This window comes from Agrilus planipennis, unplaced genomic scaffold, assembly GCF_000699045.2.
Source record: "Agrilus planipennis isolate EAB-ADULT unplaced genomic scaffold, Apla_2.0 scaffold189, whole genome shotgun sequence".
NCBI classification, from domain to species: Eukaryota; Metazoa; Arthropoda; class Insecta; order Coleoptera; family Buprestidae; genus Agrilus; species Agrilus planipennis.
Window position 1 is genome coordinate 1 of NW_020439010.1, and position 8067 is coordinate 8067.

An 8067-nucleotide genomic window follows, 5' to 3' on the forward strand; every position below is an offset into this window, starting at 1 on the left:
AAATAAATTCGTCTTTTAAATATTGATATTCTTTAACTTTTTACTCTTAGTTATTACTTATGTTTGTTAAACGTGTAGATGTTTGCATATTTTTGGATAAAATTTGACAGTTTCAAAATTGTTTTTTATCTCACGTAAAATCCTAGCCCAGTAGCCCACGCTAAATTTATTTTGCCCACATCAATTTAAGTACTACCGCATCACTGTTGACAACATTTACAATTAAAATTTATTAGATTATTTTAACTGCAGCACACTTAACACAATTATCATTTGCAGTCTCAATTTTATAGTTAAATAGTCGCTTCCCTATATTTCAAGTGACGAGTTCAGTATCTAATGTTGTATCAGTCAGTATTGATCAGATTGCTCCGTACAGACAATATTGATGCACACACAATCTTAAGGTAACTGTGTAACTGTAAGCTGTGTAACTTCGTTATTTAAATAAAAATCTTTTTTACTCTATAATAAATATATAAATAACGGTCCATTATTTTTGCTTTATTTTTCAAAAGATTCTTCTTCTAGAGATGTGATTTATTTAAAATACTTGCTTTTAAAATGCAANTAATATTTTTATATTTTGGAATGAGATAAACTAATTAATAATAGGTACCTATTTAAACGATTGTGTTTATCGTCACATCTGACTATAACTTCAAGTACCTACAATCAGAAATGTGATTTATTTAAAATACTTGCTTTTAAAATGCAAATACAAAATAAAAAATACCTATTTTTATCTTGCATTTAAATGTTTTTTTAAGAAAAGCATTTTGAATTTTATTTAAAATACTTTTCCAAACGTATTTTTCACTTGTAAAAAGTACAGTATCACCTACCAAATATTATACAAACTGATGAATGAAAGTTGCTCACATTGGTTATTGAAGGTATTAGAAGCTTAAAAAAGAAGACATTCCACGAATGCCTTCTAATTCTTTAACTGAAGAGAGCCCAAAAAATTCTAAACTCCTCAGAAATGGATAATCTAAAATACTGGATCGATATTGTTTAACGGGTTTAATGTCATGGCCAACTACAAGATATTGTGGTGTGCTAATAAATGCTTATAATCCAAAATTCTTAGAAAACGAGTCGAAAAACTTCACTGATTAGATGAACCCATAGCTAAAGAAACTATGGATTCCATTTCTTTCACTTATTACAATGTGTAAAAGATCAGAAACAAAATGGGGTTGTAAATATTTTGATATAAAATGATTAATGGTGATTTTACATCTGTAAAATTATTTGCAACTCCATTTTGGCTCTGATCTTTCACGTTAAGCAAACTATTTTGGCATCAGTGTCTTTTTTCCAATTAAACCGGTAACAAAGGCAAATAAGGAAGCATATAAAAGAATTATTTGTTGCTGAATTGAAGAAACTATAACATAAAAATAGAAAAATCATATCTGAATCAGTTCAAACAAAAGCATATGAATCATACTCAGTCTTCGCAGCTGGCGATACTGATGCACCACTATTACTCCAGAACAACTCCCAATATTTAAAAAATTAGCAAATGTTTGCAAGGTTAAAAGTATTTATTTGAAAAAAGTATTTGAAAGTTTCTGCATTTAGTATTTAAAATACAAATGGAAAATCTATTTTGTATTTTACATTTGAAATAACAAATCAAAAAAGTATCTGCATTAGTTATAAAAAAACATTTTGCACATCTCTACATATTTGGCATTTTCGCTCATGTACTCTTATATTTATTGGAGTACGACAGAGTGACGACAAATACGAACCGACAAGTATGATATGGATGGACTGTTTCAATGTAGGAGTAGTACATAACGTATAATATAAACAGTCCTGTCTTGGTTACAACGTACTGATAGATATGTGTTTCAGTGAAAACAAATCTAACACTATTGCGAAGATTGCTCCATAAACACACAAAGAACGCTGACAAGGATTACACGTAAGTACACTATTTTATACTTTAATAGTAACTGTTCGGTATTCACCGTATAATATTAAGTTTTATGTTTATCTATTGTTAGAAGTAAAGTTTTGTTAAATTGTAAATGTTTAATTAACGTGGCAACCCCCGTCAGTATTAACCTTTTAATTTATAGTATGTGTAGTATAATGCCCCTTGTTTGTTAATTTTAACCTTTTTTTATGATATTCGTTATTTTTAGTTTCTTTGTAAGTTTCATGTTTAGATAGATTTATAGCTCTTTTGTGTAGTACACTTCGACCCTTTAGTGTCACTTTGCTAGGCTAGGATTAGTATTATTAAATTTAAATTTATTGTTTTATTAGGGTAGTTAGAAATTAAGAAGCACGCTTTCTAGTGCCATTATTTGTTTACATTGTATATATTCGTCGAGTCAGTTTTAAGAGAAAGTTTTTTGTTTTGTATGCTCGACTTTATTTCTTTGTGTATAATAAGAGTGGGGTGGTTTCTGTCAACCATTCCTAATAAAAGGGGTTGCAACGGCTCATTTTAGGGAGATTCATAAAGATCAAGAACTAGAACGAAAAAAGATAGATTCAATAGCCACTTTAATTTCCTTTATCTGTTTTTTAAGTTTAAATCACACACGTTCATTTTGTATATATGTAAATAAATAATTAATTTAAAAGCAAGTGTTTTCACTACCGAGAAGCAATAACTAGATCGCTCGCCATTAATTTAGCGTGCGACTTGAGGATACAAGAAAGTTCTTTCACTCAAGACAAAAATTTCCTTAAGAGAACAAACAGTAACGGTGTGGAGATTTTGAACGTACGAGCTCCATAGAAGCTAAACTTGCCTTGAAGGAATAGAAATCGATCAATTCTAAAACTAAAATTATGCGAATATTTGTTTGCAATCCTTACCAACTATACTACGAAGGAAAGAGTATTTTCGTTAATATTGGCCCAGTGGACTCACACGAACGAAATCGCAAGCTCCCTGAGATTATAGAGTGATTTTGCAATGTCAAATTAATCATGATATGAGTTGCACAAGGGGGAATTCTACAAATATATCTAAGGGTACAAGGAATTGTTAAAAAAGACAAAACCAATTAAAAATATTTTTAGTACGTAACTTATTAAACAAACAGATATCGTAATCGAAAAATAAAGAATTACAATATAACACTTATCACAAAGTTGAGTATTTTTATACACTCCATCCTATAACGTCCCGAAGAGACCCTAGCCGAATATGGCATCCATATACATAGTACAAATCTTCGAGCTTGAACAAAACCACGCTTTATCTACCACCCTGTCGTTGTCTGAATTCAAAAATTAAAAATGAGTCAAACGAAAATTGTTTTTTTACCTCTCAAGTTTTTGATCTATAAGCTAATGGTATTGGATCGAAATTTTTGATACCATTTACTTCTTTAAACGTTTAAGTCAACTGGTTTTGTCACTGAGGTATATTTTACTACATTTATAATCAGAAAAAGAATATGACTTATTTGAAGTATTTTGCAAATGGATCGAAATGAACAGACAGATGGCCAAGTAGCGGGTATTTTCCAGGTTTGATAAAGATGGACTATATAATTATTTAGGTTGAATTAAGGGGCCGCTCGGGTTTAATAAGAGGCGGGCAGACAGTAGCCGAACGATGGGAGACGAACGGGGACGAAACGTCCGTGTGCAAGAAGGACAGACAAGTAATTATTACTTTCCAGTTTGATTTGTTAGGTGGCCGCCGTTACCGAAATGAATTCCGCCGAGGCACGACTTTTACGCCAATATTTTATATCGGCGACGATCCTACATCAGGGGGCTCCTCCTCAAGGACACATTATTTTCCCAACAGCGTTTCTAAATCGATTCTTAAACCGTCATTTAAATTATACTCTTAACATGGAGTTATTAGAGGAAGAATTGCGACCTTCATACACACCGAAAGAACATGGTTTCACCCAGGCCTTCGATTGTGGTATCAACTTCCACCCAGAGAAAGTTTAAAATACTTTGCTAGTAGACGAGATTTCTTAATACCTGGGAGTTTATGTTGCGCTTTCGTCCTTGAAATCAGGAAAAATCACCTTACTCTCGGTAGGGGCATGGTACAAATTATATAATGTATTCGGGTAGGGTTGCCAACTCTCGAACGGACCAACGCGGGAGATTTTTAAAAAAATGAATGTGGGGGGGGGTTGAAAGAAAATTTCAATCATTTATTAGTTTTTTAATTTATATTTACTATGGTTTCGAGCAGCTTATAATAATGGATGGTTTTTTACCACAAAATCATAAACGTTTTAGATACATGAAAAAATTCGAGTAGGTGTTGATAGAAAATCTCAATTATTTATTAGTTTCTTTCGAGCAGCATTTAATATTTGACGTTTTTTTACAACAAAATCATAAGTTTTTACATGAAAAATCGAAGTTTGTTAGTATTTGTAACTCTGCTTTTACTAAAGAAATATTCACTCCGTTTCTTTCCTTGCTTCATACTTGTTCCATCATGCCGAATACGCGCTCGCAAGAAGCATTACACACAGGAATGGAGAGAACAAACGTGACAATTTTTTTCAATTCAGTACAGGGATTTCTGCCACTAATGCTGGTGGGCGGACAGTCCCTCCGGACTACGCCGGAAGGCCCTCTTCAGCCTTCTTTCAGGAATCGTGGGAATGGGTGGGTGGTGGTTCGGGTGAGAAAGGTGAAATGGACGAAATGAAGACAGAAGAGAATTAAAGATTATCTGTGGAATATTATTGCCCCAGCGTTTGCCTAAGTGATCCAAGGAAACCACAGAAAAACATGAACCAAGGCTGACGTACCTGGATTCGAACCAGCGTCCTCCCGAATGCTAAGCAATGATCTAGACCCCTAGGCCATGCCTGAGAAATTATGGCACCTCGGGATGTTAACCGTTATTACCGGAGACTCCTGGGCAATCCGGGAGGGTTGGGAACCCTATCCGCGGGAGGAAAGTACAGTACCCCCTTCCGGAGGTTTGCCACCTCGTACAAATGGCAATTTGCACCCGAAATTGAATGCCGTCCTTTCTTCCTTTCGTGGGTAGTATACTATTTTTTTAATCTACTATTTTATGATTCGCTTAAAATTGATATTTTAATATAAATCAAAATTCTATTTTTTACAACCTCTGACATTAGCGAAAGAATCTTTCTTTTCTCTTTTTACTATAAAAGCTATTTCGTTTTAAAATCTTATTTATAAGATGAGAAGATGACAAGAATTACTAACAATACCGTTAGCTGTGAATTAATTATTAAGACAACGGCACACTTGATAATCCAATTTACATAAATTATTGACACTTGCAATTTCTATGGCAAGATGATGTTAATTTTATAGGAAGCGTGTTTTACATTTAATTAGCCCAAGAATTTATATCTACACATTTTTATGAGAAGGTAGTGACCTACTAGCTACTTATAAATAATATACTTACATAATTTTTCGAATTAAGGTTTCAAAAATGTATATAAAGTACATAAGTGAATTTTGTTAATGTGTTAATAATTCCGTTTTATATCAGTAAATAATCGAAATTGCTTATCTACCTGGCACAACTTGAAATACTACAAATCCTCGTTGGTTACCTGGTGGAGTCATGGGGTCTTTCAGACAGCCGCGATTGTAATCATTAATCAATCCCAAAACTCGCACCTCCCTTGGTGAAGATTTTTTTTGTATAATACATGCCTAGTCCTGTATAAATCACTCACTTTTGTTATGATAATAAGGTTATATTTCTTCCAAATTTACACATACTTACATACAATAGTAAAAATCAGCATATGTCAAAAAGAGGAAAGAAGAAAAAGATTTTAATTTTTTTATAAAATTTTCTATACCTAAAGATTTTTTTTGTTCAATGATTAAATATGTCAAAAAATAAATAATAATTACTAAATTACAATAAAAACTAAAAGCACTCAAGGTCAACAACATCCCTACCCCACCAACTGTTACGGTGAAGATAATATCCCTTCCTTCCATTAATAACGTCACACCTATGCTGTTAACATTGAGTAGGTACTTTCGGTTTTTATTATAATTCATTGTTTTATTTAATTTTTGGCATATTTAAAGACTGGGCTTTATTAAACAGCTCGTGAGCAATTTACCAGTCAATCTTAGTAATACTTACTGCGAAATTTGAAAACGCAAATTACAAGTTTTTATTTATTGCAAATAACACAGGTTTGCGAAAGTTTTTTTTTGAAAAGTTTTTTTCTTAAATTGTTAATATTTGTCGTAATTGTCTTAAAAGTAATAGAAAACGATATTCATATGGTTTATATCACGTCACATTAACCCATAAATGCTCAGAGAACACATTTCCATTTGAACCCTTGCCACGTATTGAGTGCGACGAAAAAATATTCAATACACAGTGTTTCTATGTTTTTAACGATGCTCTTTTCACTTTTTTATCGCAGACCTGTGTTATCTGTGGAATATTACTGCCTCAGCATTTGCCTAAGTGATCCAAGGAAACCATAGTAAAACTTGGACCAAGGCAGACGGACCCGGAATCGAACCGGCGTCCTCCCGAATGCTAAGCAATGGTCTAAACCTCTAGTCCATGCCGCTCGATACACACTAATCTTTTGCCTGTGTATATCTACCTCTACAGCTTGATGTATAGATTAAAAAGTAGCGCTGACAGTGTCTATCATTGTCTGATTGCCTTCCTAATATTTACCTCTCTGTGTTGCTGTTCAATTTCTATAATAACTGCCTGTTGCACTTTATACAAACTATGTATCACTCTTCTATCTTCGTATCTCATCCCTACATTTGTAAGCATATGTGCATATGTATAAAAGCATTATATGTCTACATACAGTACAACGAAAGTCGTTTTGTGTAAATTATACAGAATTCTACTTCTCGTAATAGACACCATAAGAATCCATTAATAACGAAGTCGTCCTTGTTCTGATAAGCATTTAAATCGGTGGCAATTTAAATTATTCAAATTAATGTAAATTTGCTGTCAGTTTTAGGCACATAATGCTACTTCAAAACTCAATTTGGGACTTGGAAGTTTTTAAAAAGCACTCAGCTCTTTTAAAATATTCAAATCCCGTTTCAGTTATTTACGAATGCTTAACTTGGTTTCAAACGTTGCCAAAAAATTGTACAAAGTCCATTTAAAGTTTCGACTCAATTATACCTGTAACCATTCATTTCAATATCACGTTTCTACGTCAATATTGTTACGCTTGTGAAGTGTGGTTCACTTTTATACATGATGGTAAAAAGTTTCACATAAAAATCCTTGTTTAAAATATATCAAATTTATAACATTTCATTACTTAGGTGTTTTCAACCAAGAATATTTTTTGTAATTCGCGTTACATAAATTATCAGACCGAAGGAAAATTGAAAAGTACAGCGGCACTCGGTTATAATGACGTCGTTTATAACGACCAATGCTAATAATCCCAGGCATAACGACAACAAATTCTGATATAACGTCATAGTTTTTGCTGCAAATCCTTGAAACGGTCGCATTATTGTCGAAATTTGCCCGTCAGAGCATCAGTCGATCCAAGTAAATATTATTGACACAATTGCATTTGTTATCATTTATTGCAGAAGCCTACATATTTATAGCTCATGGAAAATTCCACCATTTAAGTGCCTACTGCATAATTAGCGTAAAATGTGTTTCCGAAATTGTTTAGTTTGCCTTCTAAATTCGTATAGTGTAAACTTTCGTTAAAATGTTTAGTACAAAATGAAATGTATAACTTTTGAAGAAAAGTTGGGGCGATACCCATCCATTTTTAACCTTTTTTAAATATCAATGTTTGCCGTCAAATCACGAGCAGACTTTATTTACAAATGAATTATTAACTATGAAATAACGGACTACAATCACAAGCACAACGAAGAAAATATGAATTAAAAACGCAAGTTAACAAGAAGAAGGACAAAACGTAACTAACTCTGAATTAGAAAATACTACAAATGGCGGAGTAAACGCCATCTGTAGCACGATGCTACATTTAAGGGTTACGTATTCTCCAACAAGGTCCACTTGTGTGGATATCTACTTGCTGAAAACGAATCCCGCCGTAGCTAACCTCAACGTGA